Source organism: Pteropus vampyrus, unplaced genomic scaffold (genome assembly GCF_000151845.1).
Source record: "Pteropus vampyrus isolate Shadow unplaced genomic scaffold, Pvam_2.0 Scaffold22, whole genome shotgun sequence".
NCBI classification, from domain to species: domain Eukaryota; kingdom Metazoa; phylum Chordata; class Mammalia; order Chiroptera; family Pteropodidae; genus Pteropus; species Pteropus vampyrus.
Genome location: NW_011888803.1, coordinates 9,319,524 through 9,335,974, shown reverse-complemented (window position 1 = coordinate 9,335,974; position 16,451 = coordinate 9,319,524). Strand labels below are relative to the sequence as shown.

Genomic DNA, 16,451 nt, shown 5'->3' with positions numbered 1-16,451 from the left:
TTGACCAACAAGCTCTTATATTATTGTTAGGAAAGAATTTGACCCTTCTTCCTAATGAATGGACAGAATTAACCACCTGGTTGAAAAGTACCACTTTAACACACTTTTATAAGATTGCTATTTCACTCAATTTATACTATAGAGGAAAAAAGTTTTAAGTTAAAAAATACTAGTAACCATATAATGAAAGGACTAGAAAAATTATCCAATTATACTTGTCTTTAACTCTAACTCAGAAGCTTCTAGTGAAGAAAAATTGCCAAAAAAGGGATTAAGCCAATACCTTATTTAGCAAATATTTGAAGATTCATTTCAGATTATTCGCAATATGTTAATATTTAGAAAATTGACTAAAATCATTCAAATTTTACTTAGAATACTCAGCATGACTTAGCTTTAAGGAGCAATCTTAAGCTTTAATAATTTCAAATAGAATAAGTCAACATAATGAAATGATTCAATCTATTTCATCTTGACCGAAATTTTCATCTTGACCATTCTAATTAACTAAAATCTATAATCATTTGGCTATTAATCATTTGTGCATAGAATTACTTAAGTGTTGCTTTTAATAAATAAAATCTCATGGCAATAGGCCTCATCAGTCAGTAGGCAGGCACTGCCTATCTATATATGCAAACCAGCTCCTATTGACTACTAAGTGCTCTGTGTGCATTATTTACTTTGATGTCCTTTATTTAAGAATTCCCTGTATATTTGGGTAGTGCTACAAGAGTGAACTAGCTCAGCAACTCCTAAGGCTCTCAGCATTATTAAATGTCTTCTGGATATTTTAGCAGCAAAAAAATAAGCTAAGTGGATTATGTCAACGCTACAATTTTCATTAATTCACCACTATCCCTAGATATTAGTGGTGCATTTTAAGATAATGGATAATACTATGAGGAAAATAGTAAGCATTTCCCCAAATCTCACTGGGACACTAAAAAGCCTATTACAAAACTTGCCAGCATGTTTCAAGAATTTTATAAAAATATTTATCTAAAATTCTGTTTTCATAATAACAGATTGAACAAAAATTTCTCCTGTTCTACCTAATATTTAAAATAGTATGAAAACTCCAATTTTTATATAGAACTAACATGGCTCTAGTAATACTTTCTCTTCACTCAATTAAAAATATAACCTTTACATGGTAGAGGCAAAGGTACTGTAATCTTCCACTGCTCACAAAATAGCTAATAGAAACCCACTCTTTTTTGCAATTATCTTTATCATTAAATCTAATAAAAAGTTATTTTACTAAAAAATAATTATTACACAAATTATTACACAAATACACAAAATTTTCGTAGTATGATTACAGAAGAACAGGGATTAGCATGTACTATCTTTCACTAATTACATTTTAGGAGCATTTCAGTTCTACTAAACGAGAATCTTTTATACATGCCACTAAAGCAATCTAAATATTCACATATCCAAAAAATAATAGCTTAAAATGAGAGAGTTATTAAAAATATTTATCTCACTCCTGTCATACAAACTATGATTGAGTGGGCTGGAAAAACATCAGGGGCAAATGTACAGAACATTGCCATTAATGTCTCTGCCCAATTAATTGTTACTACATTTTTCTTAAGATTCTTCATAGCTACTCTGCATTTTGCTGGAATCTTTTTTCCTCCCTAGTTTTCTCCATTAATGGAGGGAAACTAATATACATCCATGTAATTTTTAATTATTGACTCTAGGAATGCTACAGGGAGATCATGAATAGTGTTATTAGTGCCAACTGTATGCATCATTGACATTTATTTAAACAAAGAACTTCTAATAACACTCAATTTTGGCTTTTAATGTAGTTAATTTTTTTTTAAACTATACCTTAATACTCACTATATCACTAAATATGATTCTTAAGAGTGAATGTTTAAAAATACATGAAAATAGATCGAAATACTTTCTTTAACTGAAAAGTTTAAGAAAAGTATAGAATCAGGTATCCTCCTGAAGTTCTCAAGTTATCAAGGCATAAAACATAAAAAGCTCAAGAAAAATAACCAAGTAAACATATACAGAAGAGAAGTCTGCCTGTAAGTGGGCAAAAGGGAATTTATACATGATAAATGATCCTTCTGAATTTGAGTTTTATAGCAAAAGATTATACTAAGTATTAAAAAAAAAAAAAAAAAAAGCTTACTGGAGGGAAATAACTCTCTTTAAATATGTCAAGTGCCATCACATGGAGGGTCAGATTAGATTAGGTTTAAACTGTTAACTCCAGAGATGACAGAATAAAAATAAGAGGCACTTTTAGTTCAACTAAAAATTAGAGTTACTTAAAAATAAAATTATCCTTTATTAATGTTACTATTTCCAGAAATTTTAAGTAGAGGACTGATGCTGGCCTATCAAAAACAATATGGAATAGATTTCTATATTGGCTGAGAGGGTAAACTATGTGGATTCTCTCATTCTAACTTATTAATCTTTAAAAACTTGAAGCTCTATAGCATCTTAGCGTTCACCATGAATCCACTGCTGATATTCCTAGATAGGATATTTATTCTTGCATAGTCTCCTATCTAACTATGAATCAATTAGTGAACATACTCAATCTGGTACATAAAATTTTACTTTGCCTTCAGATAACAGAAGTAAAAATTCCTTTTATGAAAGGTTATAAACAATATTTGCTATATGATATACTCCTCTGACACAGAAGCATCTCTTTAGTAAATAACGGTATATAATCACAGTTTAGGTTCTAAAGTTAAATGTTTGAGATGTATGGCTGGCTATCAATAAATATTTTTTGAAGCAATAAATGAACAACAAAAAGTATTTGGAGACTATGTTTGATGTCGTTAGTGAATATTTCCTTAGCCACATACTAAAAATCTACTACTAAAAAAAGAAGGTTACACGAAGCTGCTGATTAAAAACCACACAAATATATATCTGACAGTGCCTATAAAGGTAACAACATCAAGCAAAATTCAAGAAAAGCTTAAAGTTACAAAAATTAACTATTTTTGTTTTTACATGAACCCAGGATACGTGTCCCTAAGCACAGCTGATTAACTGAGTCAATGGTAGTTTAAGCACTTAATTTTATAATGCTATTGTATGAAGAGAAAAAAAAATCAATAGCTTTTATTCATGAATACTATATGTATTCAAAACTTATCTTTTAACTTTGGTTAACTACATATAAAATCCCATCTAGTATGAATATTAATGATGTTTCTATCCAACTTCAAGACTGTGTAAACATTATTCTATTTTTTCCTTCTAAACTGTAGCCTCAACTAATTCCCTAACACAAAATAGATGTAAGTCATCTTAAATAGCTTCTGATTTAATCCTAAGAAATCGACCATAACCAAGTAAGTGTTTCCTCAAAAATTCTTTTGAAGCAGGAATACTTTGCTTCCCCCTTTTCAAAGGTCCTTTACCTGACCCTCACTTACTAAAAACCCATTCTTACAGTCTGGACTGGTATCCTTGGAGTCCTAGGACTTGGGTTACATACTCTTCTTTGTTCTCACAAGTACTTAGGGCTCAAACCACATCTCTGCACCTACTGCTTCAAAAAGACAATGATACATTTGTGTCTTACATTTATACATGTTAAGCTTCTATAAGAGATTTTAATCAAAGAATTCCACTGCTAAAATGTTTAAAGAGCTACTGCGCTAATCTACATTCTACACTAAGCAATGATTCCTAAAGGATTCCTCAGATGACTCCAAAAAAGTCCTATCAGGAGCAAAACAAGGATTTTCAGGATTGTTGGTGACAAAAAAACTGAACTACACAGGTATTCAGTGGGAAAAGGAAAAGTAATTGGTGGGCAAGGAAAATAATAATTTTGTGTAATAAAAAAAATACATTAAGGGAGATACACTGGCTTAACATTTAAGAGTCTGAATAGTAGCTACACAGAAAAGTTGTCGCCTACCAAAAGATTTTGAAGCATTATTTTAAAAAATACAATAGGAATTGATACCACAAAAAACTTGTCTTGGTCTTTTTAAAAGTTATGCTTTATTTTTAAAATTCTTTATTCTAAGCTCTAAAGTTCTAAAAGGCTCTTTCTCTTAATTTTCAGACCACAACTGTTTTGGTCTAACAAAAACAGGCTTTTTTTAAAGGAAATAAGGAACTGAATCTCATGATACTAACAAGATTTACAATCTTTACATTCGAGATTACATGAATGTTTTAGAGAGAAACTTGGTTCAAAAATATAAGCAATGGATTATGAGAAATAATCTATGAACAGTAAATCCAAAGGTATTTGTAAACAGCATCTCTCTTCTAAATGTCCCCAATAAACATTTTAGCATTTTAGGAAACAAATCTCTAAAAAATATTTTTGCTCTAGCTTTTCATCTATTTTTTCTATTCCCCAAAGTACTATAAGATTATCAGGGTTATGCTCATTTGAATAAATACTTGAGACTAGGCTTCTGGGCACCTGCTCACTGGGTTCTCCACACAGCCCTTACTCTCTATACACCTAGGGGGTGGAGGGTCTGGGTGATCAGAGGGTGGGGGATATCTGGTTGATGATCTCCAAGCAGAAGTTACTATGATTCTGGCCTCTTTCACTTCTGTGCTCATGTTGACTACAGAAACCCCTTCCCCAGCTGGGGCTGAGGCTTTTCTTCCTCTTTACAGCGTTCCTGGCTCACATGGGACCACCGCCTACGCCCACCCCTAAACTACTCACTAATAAAGACTGAACCACTTCATCAAAAAAAAAAAAAAAAAAAGAAACTAAAAAACACTATATTACAGACATTAATTTTGATTCTTAGTTACTGGTATCTTAAATATTTTTTAAATAATAAGAGTATTTGGCTACACTTTGATAAAAACAACTGAAAGTAAAATTGTTAAAATTGTTTCAGTAGTCATAACTCTGAAAACGGGAGTATTTTCTCAAGTGCAAAGTTTAGTACATTCCTACTGTGCTATATAACTGAAGCACACAAAAGCTATGAAAGGTAAAATACTTGGTATGCTTTACAAAAAAAAAGTTGGAAAAAAATGCTTAGTGAAATTTGGCAAAATCTTACAAGCTTTTAAACATACAATTCTAGATTGTCCCCAATAATCCATTAATCACAAACTACCAAGTACCTCCTACTCTTTGGATCATTTTTTATAACGAGGTATTTTGTGTTAAAACTACTCACACGCACGATCTGATGCCAAATGTTGTCATGTAATCCAAATGCTAACCTTTTATTACAAATTAGAAGTGAACATAATTTGGTAACTACATCTTCAAGCTTCCAGACTTTAGAGAAAAAAGCAAAAGCTGAGAGATATGCTCTGCATACCATTTTGGCATAAAATAGAAACAAACATTTAACAACTGTCTCAATTTTCTTTCCTATTAAATAAGGGGTATGATCTGTAATGTTCTTCCATTCTAAAACACTTTGTTAGTATTCATTAGTTTCCACTTGTATAATTTAATTTAACCTTAAGAAATAACTACCTGTCCATTTTATGCTAAGTAATCAAATGTAAAATGTTAATTCTTCTTATGTACCTAAGGATGAGGGCACTGATTATTTGCTTTTTAAAGAACTGTTCTATTGCCAGGGTTTTCATTTTGTTTTGTTTTCTGATGAGTCAAAATTTAAGACCTGGTAACTGCATAACATGGAAACCATGTCAACTATAAAATATAGAAACTTAAAAATTAAAGTTCTTAGTCAACTAACTGGCAAAGTATAATTACTAGAGTACTAGTTTCAACTTAATGATTTAGAGTAATTATTTAATTTAAAAGATGCATTCCAAGACTGTCTTCTGTCAGAAACTTTATTTATAGAAGTAATGTGGAAAGAGTGAGTTGTGTTGAAGACATAAATTCCATCTCGTACAGAAAGGATAAAAGGGGTTACAGGAGCCAAGAAAAGTGAAAAGATTTGGAGACTATGAGACTTTACTGGGACTAAAATAGATATAATTAATAAAAGGAAGTTAAGGGGAAAAAAGCATAGTTTGAAACAATGATGACATTCTATTTGGAGCATGATGGATGTCAGAAATATAAGAGCCCAGGTGAAGAAATTAAGGCTGATAATGGTTTGAAAAGTCTACAGCAAAATGATGAGAGCTAAAGATGTGAGACTAGAGTGTCTGGTCAAGACGGCAGAGTAACAAAATGCTGTGCTTGTCTCCTCTAATGACCACATTAGTATGACAACTAAACTACAGAACAACCATCATTGAGAGTCGCCTGAAGTCCTACAACTGAAGACACACAAGAGAGGCCACCTAGAGACTGGTAGAAGGGGTGGAGACGAGGAACAGGCTGGTCCCACACCCCCATGTACTGGCTGAGAATCAGGAGGGATATTTCAGCTGCAGAGGTCCCCCCCGGAAAAGCGCCACATTGGACTCCCTGGCCCAGGGTTCCAGTGCCAAGAAAAGAAGTCCCCACAACTTCCAGTTGTGAAAACCATCAGATATTGTAGCTGAGTGAGTTAGAAGGTGGATGGAGTATCAAGAGTTACCCTTAAGGGGCCTGTATGAGGCCTTACTTGCTGATGGACTCACTTGAGCTTTAGCAACGGGACAGTTGTCCCAAAAGCACTAAGGACATAGCAGGAGGAACAGGGTTATCTGGCTTCATGGTGAAGGCTGAAGTAGCATCTTTTTTCCAGACAGAAGTGCTGGCAGAATTCATTGTCTCTTTGTTAAGCCCTTCCTGCTCTCCGTGTGCAGACACAGGCGGCTAACATAGCTGAGGCTCCATCAACCTGGCTAATACTGGTTACCATGCCCAGGTGATTACCTGAGACCCCAATCCACCCAACTTGCAGTACCACCCAAGCCTCTTCCAGAGGCTTTTCCATACAAACAGCCAGTCTTGGCTCATGTTGCAAAATCTCCTAAGATCTCTCAAAGGTTTGCAAAACCCAAACACGCAGCGTCTGGCCTTCAAGTGCCCTGTACCTCTTTCTGTGCAGCTGCAAGCCCAGCACTAGCAGAAGCCATCCTTAGTTCCCATCTTGACCTCTTGAGGCACCTCCAAGCCCAGCGCAGGTTGGTGGCCACCTGCGGATTGCTTGGTGATTCTTGCCAGGTGGCTCCAGGCAGGGCACAGGCTGCAGCTGAATGCAGCCTGCACTACCCAGCAAAGATATCATTTAGAATTGAAGAAGAGATAAAGAGCTTCCCAGACAAGAAAAGCTAAAAGAGTTCATCAACACCAAACCAGTATTACAAGAAATGTTAATGAGACTTCTTTAAAAAGAAAAAGAAAAGATCAAAATATTAAAAATAAAATGGCAATAACTACATATCAACAACTTAAATGAAAATGAATTAAATGCTCCAATCAAAAGACAAAGAGTGGCTTAATAAATAAGAAAACGACATTTACATATGCTGCCTATGAGAGACTGACTTCAGATTGAAAGACACACACAAACTAAAAGTAAAAGGATGGAAAAAGATATTTAATAAAAATGGAAACAAATAAAAAAAAGCTGGGGAAGCAATACTTAACACCAGACAAAACAGACTTTAAAACAAAGGCTTTAACAATAGCAAAGAAGGACTCAGTAATCCCATTTCAGGGTATTTATCCAAAGAGCCACCAAAACAGTACTTCGAGGGGACATTGCATCCACGTGTTCATTGCAGCATTACTTACAATGGCTGAGATGGGGAAGCAACCTGGGTGTCCATCAACAGATGAATGGAGAAAGAGGAGGTGAGACATATACACAATGAAATGCTACTTGGCTATAAAAAAAGAATGAAATCTTGCCATCTGCAACAATATGGATGAATCTAAAGGCGATTGTGTTGAGTCAGACAGAGAAGGACAAATGCCACGATTTCACCTACATGTAGAATCTAAAGAACAAAATAAACAAAACAGAAACAAACTCATGAGAACATTTTGAGATATATATAGAGAACATGGTTGCCAGAAGAGAGGGGAGTCAGGGGGGTGGGTGAAAAAGGGGAAAGGATTGATAAGTACAAATTGGTAGTTACAAAATAGTCACAGGGATGTAAAATATAGCATAGGGAATATAATCAATATTATTATAACTATGTATAGTGTCAGACGGGTAATAGATTTCTTAAAGTGAGCACTTCTTAAGTTATATAAATGTTTAATCATGTTGTACACCTGAAACAAATATAATAATATTGTATGGCAAGTGTAACTGAAAACTTAAGAAGTTATTTAAGAAAATAAAAAATAAAGATGTAAGACTAGATAAGCAGAAAAAAAGGGAGCATAACAAAAGACATGGTAAAACCATTAGGAACAAATGTTTTTTAAACAGTATAGATTATATCAGCTTCTGATATCCCTTGAAAGCTTTAAAATACCTTGATCTCTGTGCTTTGTATTATCTTCTGAAATCTCTTAAAGGGAAAAGGCTCTTTCCCTTTAAGGGTTAGGTAGATTCAATATAAGCACCAGGAAGACAACTTTTAGATCAGTACTTTTCAAACTTTAAAGTGTATAGGACTCACTCGAGTACATTAAAATACAGATTAAGAGTCAGTAAATCTTGGATGGGGCCCGAGATTCTATATTTCTAGTAAGTTCTTAAGTGATAGCCACAGAATTTCAGGAAGGAAATTAACAAAATATTATACTTATTGAATTTCATTGAAAATTTCAATACAAGATGTCTGAGACATGGCAAAGATAAATTCTAATCAACAGAACACTAACTTTTTAAAAATCCATCTTAAATGTGAGTGAGTGAGTGTGTGTGTGTGTGTGTGTGTGTGTGTGTGGAAAAGGAAAGCTAAGAAAATTCAAGGCCTCAAGACCTAACAAAATCAATCTTACAGAAAAACCACTAAAATGATAATTCCTACTAGAAGAAAACAGAAATGACTTCCGTGCTTTTGTAGTAAAAGCACTGTGAACAGTAAATAAAATAGACATATTATGCACTTGATAGAACAACAATTTGTTTAGTGTTTTGCTTTATATATTGTCTGGAAACTTTCTAGTGCAATAGACATATTGACTTAGACAAGTACTTTAAAAAATACTTTAAAAAGAATTCTCAGCAATAGCTTTGTAGAAAATTTATTGACCTGTAAAACACATGCTCCTGAGTGCTGTATGTTCCTGTGGGCGCTGAATGCATCTGGTCACGCATTAATTGTGTTGGTCAATCCTGAGAACATTTTAGTGCTTAAGTCGAATTTCCCTAAGCATTTAAATGTCAGTTATATATAAGAGTAAAGATAAATTGAAAACTTTTAGTTACATTTAAAAAAAAGACTTAAAGAATTATGCACAGACCAACATAAGAATAGCCTTAACCACAGAGTACTGTAGCAATCAGGTAAAGGCGAATGAAGTTAGTAAGGGTCACACATTGCTTTGTTCAGATAATGTACAGTTATGACCCAAAGATGTATTATTTTAATCTCTAAAAACTCAAGCAATATCTGCATTTAGGATACAGCCTAACTCTTATTTTATAAGATATTTTATAAGATAAAAGATCAGTGGCCTACTATTTCTTTAAACAGATTATTTTTCATATTTAAAAGCTCTTAAAAACAAAGTAACTATACACAGGTGAATATATCAGCAAGTATATATATTTTAGATAATGGTGTAAGCATGCCACATACTAGTTGTTTATGGACTTGAACTCTAACCTGTATCCGTCAAGGCTGCTGAAATTTCTGCTCAGTTCTTTAGCCTCATAGTCAATGTTGCCTGATGGGTTTCCGAGTACAGCTCTGGGCCTGGTAGTTATTAAATTACCATACTTAAGGGAGAGTTTATAAGTGGATATCATACAGAGAATATTCAGTTCTCTACAGTTCTCTGGCCTCTAAGATTTGGCCTCAGTTCCCAGCTTCTTTGGAGCCTTAATAACCCAGTAAAACTGCTGCTCTCTCCATGACCTCTATCTGGCGTTGAGAATTAGAAAATTCCCTCAAGGAAAAAACAATAAATATGGAGATCACTTCGTGAACTTTCCTATTCTCAAGCATCATAGCCCCTCAAGTCCAGCTTACACTGATTGCTCACCAAAGCCTTCAATTAGTTGTTTTATATACATGGCCTAACTTTTTTAATTGGTTTAAGCAGGAGGTTTCACTTGATAACAAGCTAATCAACACAGCCCGACCCAGAAGGCTTAGTACCTTTATTGTGTTTTTCATTTCTAAAAACTTATTCTGGTTCCTTTTCAAATCTGTTATTTTTTATGGTTTCCCTGCAGATGTTTTCATGTGTACCATAATTTGTAAGCCCAGTTGTTTTAAACCTGTATCAAATAATTTCAGTATCTGATATCTACAGGGTTCTGATTCTGCTGTTTATTCTTGCTGGTTCTTGCTCAATTGTCTGTTTCTTCCTTTGCCTTGTTATTTCTGACTACTTGCTTGAAAATGTATTGGTAGGGGTTCACTGTAAGATAATGTGCCTAATCTATAGCTTATATTTGCTTTGGGAGACACTACCAGATTGGACCATCATCTCCAGCCAAGTTGAGCTACATGTACCTGAGGCACAAATGTGTATGAAAGGCAGTCCCTTTCATACTTCTTTTTAAAAAAATCTCTTTTCCTTTTATTGTCCTCTTCTGCTCAGCATTCAAACATTCCTCTCTTCTAATTCCTATCTAGTTACAAGCTATTACACAAAAAGTGACTATCTTTTCCGAACTTAAGTATTTTTAAAGCATTTTAAAATATATTTTATCTAATATATTTCTTTAATTTCAGTGAAAAAGTTGATATGAATAATTTAGCTTACCATTTTAATAAACCAGATACCACTGTTGCCCACTCATCATCTTAATTATCACCTTTTCAGAGATCTTCTGTGAGCACTGAATCTAAAATCACTCCCAATCACTCTTTATCCTCTATTGTTTCCTTCATAGCACTTATTACTCTATGAAATTATCTTGTTTACTTATTTTTTTTGTTATTCCTGAATAGAAATATAAGCTCCAATGAAAGTCCAATGAATCAGGAAATTTGTCTATCCCGTTTAGCAGTGTATCCCCAGAATTTATCTAGCACAGTTACTGACACAGTGTACTTGTTCCAATATATATTAAAGAAATATGTTAAATCAATAACTAGATTACAAACCTGAAATTTTCAAATAAACTAGTAAGCCCCAGGGGGAAAACAACCTTTCATTTCATTTCTCTCTTTAGACAAACCTCCAATTTCTAACAGCTTAGTATCAAGTGGCCAAATTCAACCCCTCTTTTTCTTCATATCATCTTTATGTTGCCAAGGAACTGCTAAATACAGAGAGAAATAAAATACAATGTTTGAGTTTTTAAGAGCTTTCAAGTATCTGACTGTGGAAATGACTGTGGATTATATCCTGGTAAATACATTACTATTCATCGGAACTTTTAAATACCAAGCTAATCATAAATGTACTAAGAGTAGCTATTTATATATAGAGATGTTAATGCTTAGGGTAAATGGCTTACAATATATTAAAATTTTTATATTCAAATGTATATTTTTGAAAACAAACAGATCAATTATAAAATCAACTGTAAATTTTTGTTTAATTTCTCAATTGAGAAAGAAGAAATCCAACAATTAAATAACTATACAGGCATGGACTCTTTCATCTCAAGGAAAATAATATGACAGTTAGAAAAGAGAGAAAACTTCCTACAACTTTATCAAGTTGAAACTTTTTAACACTTATAATATCTTTTATGTCAAACAAATTAAGCAAGCAATAAGTAACTTTATTATTTATTCTGAATTTGTATAGTTAATGCTACAAAGAAAGTTTGTCAAAAGAAAAATAATTATAAATTTGAAGTATTTACATTCCTATCCTAAGTACTCTTACTCAGTTAACAGAATTCCAGTAAAACTTGATTTAAGAAAATAATATACTTTCTGTTATTTGAAGATACATGAGGAAAATACTACAAATCAGGGTGTTAAGCAATAAGCATGCATTTTTAGCTTATTAATTCTTCAAGAAACAATACAGTTTCCATTTTATAATAAAAGACAGAGCCTAAAATAGCTTTACTTCTCCCAGCATTAGGCTTAATATTACATCCTACTACAAAGTCACATCTTACAATTAAAGATTATAGTATGCTTTCTTTCTGAAAAATGTACCAAATGTTTTAAAAGAAAGTGAACGCTCCCCCTTCTGAAAAATGTATCAAATGTTTTAAAAGAAACTGAAATCCCCCCACCCAAGGGGTGGGCATTGTGGGGTTGAAAATTTCAATCTCACATTACAACTTTTATCACACCCAATTTTGTACCCTAGAATTAGCCAATAGTTAATTTGGAGCTGTTTTCACTATGTGACCTAGTAAGTTGTAACAGGAATTTTTTACCCATAATGGAGAAAACATGCACCTCATCCAATTTCTCTACACAACACACACATATAACCATCAAATAACACTGAAGAACAAAACATAAAACTGCATATTCTGTGGAACATTACTTTGTATCACAAACACCAGTTTACCAAATTACATCAAGAGAAAATGCATTCATATTGAATAGATTATATGATTATAAAATGATTATATTGTTTTCCCTCTTGGTATAATTTGGCAAATGTGAATTTATGTAAATGTGCAATGATGTTTCATAAGTAATGTAATTCACACAGAAATGGGACTAAGGTCCTTTTTTAACATACTTCTTTACATTTATAAACTGTAAGTATCTATACAGTTGTGTGTGTTTCTTTTTTTAAATACTGTTAAAATTCAAGGACATGACTTATAAAATATAGATGGATCAAACAGTAAGCATGTATACCTTAGTGATAAGACTGCATTTATAAGACCCTAAGAAAAGGGTATATAACCAATTTTTAAATTATCTAGAAATAAAGACGACAAATTTTTAAAATAGCATGCTCCAACGGACATGTAAATAGGAGCAAAAAAAAAAAAACAAAAAAAACACTGCTGTCTTTTTGCATAGGGAAAACAACTTTGATCTAAATACTGTAAAGCATGTGTAGTAGATATAGGGCCAATCCCTTCATCTTTCAAATACTCATATTGGTTTTTAGATTTCTAAGTATAGTTGCTTAAATTACCAACAGAACCTTTTACCACAGAGGATTAAAAAGCTTTTGAAATGAAAGCCAGTGAATGTAAAGGAATAGAAAATTAAAGTATTACAAAACTCCAAGTAACTTTCAGAGTATGAGTTACTCAAAATAGCAGTTTTCCAGATAGTTAAAATCTAATCTCTTTGCTATGCAAAGCATATTTAATAATTTTGGTTACTAAAATACATCTTCCTCTTAAGAGTATTTTTTATTAAATTTGTTGAGGTGACACTGGTTAATAATATTATATAGGTTTCAAGTGTACAATCCAATGTCATATGTATACAGCATCGTGTGCACCACCCAAAGTTAAATTTCTTTCTGTCACCCCTTTACCCAAAGTTAAATTTCTTTCTGGACACCCTTTACCCTTATCTATCTCCCCACTCCTCACTTTCCCTCTGGTAACCACTAAACTGTTATCTGAGTTTTTGTTTGTCTTGTTCGTTTGTTGCTTTCAGTTTTATATCCCGCATATAAGTGAAATCATGATTCTCAACTTTTTCTGACTTATTTTGCTTAGCATGATAATCTCCTTCTTAGAGTATTTTGAACATGCTTTATCTTTTTGATACTAAAGGGCAGCAGAATATAGCAGAATAGGACTAGGAGTTCAGGATATGCCACCCTAATATATGCTGCCTCGGTTATTACCTTGAGCTGCAGACACTTGAAAAATAGCAAATGCAGTGTGAGGCTTTCTCTGAACTTCCTTACCTTCTAAAGAAAAGTCTTCCAAAAGAAATTCCATTATCATAAATCCTCTCCCCAGGAGTTTCATCAACCAGGGAGGACTGACTCTGACACATCTCTGGAGAGGGGACTCAAAATCCACACCACACCCAGACAGACTTTTTAACAAGCTATCCTACCTCTCATCTACTCTTCTAACAGCCCATTCATCTGTCCTAAAAACCATTTACTCACCTAAGAGGTCCACTTCCCTTTTCTCCTTTCCCTATTAAGATGGTATTTAGGTCTAAATTCTAAGCTACCTCAGGGAATTACTTATTTTTCCCTAGATATTTCTCATGTATACATGAGGCATACACGTTAATAAACTTGTTTCTTTTTCTTTTATTAATCTGTTTTTGTTGTTGTTTTATTACAGAGGTCTCAGCTAAAAACTCAGAAGGGGAAAGAGTAAATTATTTTTCCTCCCCTACATTACATTAATATGGGTATCAAAGGGCTGGCTAAACTATGCTGGGTATTTTTATACATTTTCTCATTTCATCCACATAACAACTCTATGACACAGGTCTTATCATCTCTATTTTGCAGAAAAGAAAACAAATCCTGGAAAGGTTAAGTTTCTTGACAAGGAAAGTGGTACACTTGGGATATACACTTAAGCATGTTTAACTCCAAATACAAGTTCTTTTTAAAATAAGTTATTCACGCAATTAAAAAAAACTATTAACATTATTTTTATCTGACATGCATATACACAGAGCTTCAGCAGCAAAGGTAGGCCCACTATGCACTGAGTCAAAATCTGGAAAGAAGTGGAAGATAGAGGTTATGTTATACTCTAAAGTTTCCTTACATTGCTTAGTGTAAATGAAAAGCGAAAGTTATTTGTGATATAAAATAAACTGCAATGGACAATGGATATTTAAGACAATGGACCCATGTCCTTCTGAATTCCCTATCCCAAGAGAATTGGGATTGATGTTGATTAAAGAACAAAACAGAAAAGAGTAATTTGTATCTAGAAGACTGAGGTGAAGAGAAGGTAGGGGGCAAATAAAGAACATAAAAGAGAAAAGAGGTGAAAAAATAATCGAGGAGTAGCAATGAGTTATATTTTTTTAAAAGGAGACTTGTTTGAATGCTAATAATTTATAGGAGGCGGAACCTCTTAAGTGAAGAAAAAAACATCCTTGAGGTTAAGGCAAAAAAAAAAAAAAAAAAATCCTATTAAGGAAACACCATATAGAGAGGAAAGCAGATTCTAAATATCCATTGAGATGTGTTATGTTGGCACTTGCATTCTGGCCTTCTGAAATGCTCGTTTTAGAATTGACCTGCAATTTCCTCTTCTCACAGGAATAGGTGAGGCAGGAAGAACTCCTGATGAGACACAATGATGTCTCCTACCAACCCTGCCACCACCCTTCATCATCTTTGCTTCTAATCACAGTAATCAGAAGATTTAGATTTTTTAATATTACTTTATATTTATATGTGACTTCAGAAGGAAAGCCTTTGATCTTCACTCAGACCTTCATCCCCACTGCAGATGAAGCTGAAGTGAGAGACTAGCAATCCTTATTTGGATTAGCACTGGATGTGGGGATGTATCGCTTATCCTAGAAATCTGGATTGTTATGGGGCATGGGGTAGAGGGAGGGCAACTCAGTGGCCACAGACCCAAAAAGCAAAAAGAGAGATTGTAGGAGTTAGCAAAAGGCAAAGTAATGCTATAAATTTGAAGGAAGCGGGTATGTGCCTGGCTAAATGATCATGTGACTTCTCTTACATATTCAGCAAATGAATTACCTGTACTATGCAACACCTATATGCATATATTCTTGAGACAATCTTAAGACTTAGAAGAGTATTCTGAGTAGCATGAACATATTACAAGGAAAAAGAATGATGTGTAAGGTCTCAAAAGAAAAGAGCAAAAATATATACAGGTGCCAATAGGCAGGCTTACATATTAAGTATAAACAACATCTGCTCTTTAAAAAAAAATCTATTCTGTGAAATTTCTCAGAATTCTGTTTGAGAATATCTGGGAAATTAAAGTAAGAAGAGCAAGGTTAGTGTATGGACTGCAAGAAATATGAAGTAGGTCTATTAATTTTGAATATTTATTTTACAGATAAAGCCTGAGATCCACCATAATCCCTCACAGGAGCCTCAATGTAGTCAAATCATGACCCAAGCATTCTTAACAATATATCTACCCATCATAAGCCGCATCTACGAAGGAAATAATCTTGAGGTTAATATTATCTAGCTTTTAAAACAGTGACGGGAACAAAAGGAAGAAAAGTTGGTGGTCTTTCCTTTTCTGACTTTATGAGAAATAAATTGCTCCTGATATTGAATACTTATTATGTGGTCCATGTGGCCAGGTTACAGAGATCTGGAATAAACCTGCTCACTTCCATTAATTCTCCCGGTTTTTATAGATCAACATCACTTACAGGGCAAGTAACATTTAGCCAAACAAACAGGATAAATCAGAATGTTCCTCCTACTAGAGAGAATACATAAAGAGCAAAGAGTTGAGAGAATTTTAATATGGAAACTAAGGAAATAGCATAAGTAAGGATTTCTTGCAAACTACTCAATTATCCATAACAGTATAATTGAAAAATTGAAATACACAGATAGACAAACCCTCTAACTCCAACCG

General features: G+C 33.5%; 1 protein-coding gene across 2 annotated transcripts in view; it reads right to left on the bottom strand.

Annotated features, from left to right (window-relative positions):
* HS2ST1 (heparan sulfate 2-O-sulfotransferase 1) overlaps positions 1–16,451 on the bottom strand; it is a 172,121-nt gene that overhangs the window by 87,676 nt on the left and 67,994 nt on the right. The gene's annotated exons all lie outside the window — the stretch shown is intronic.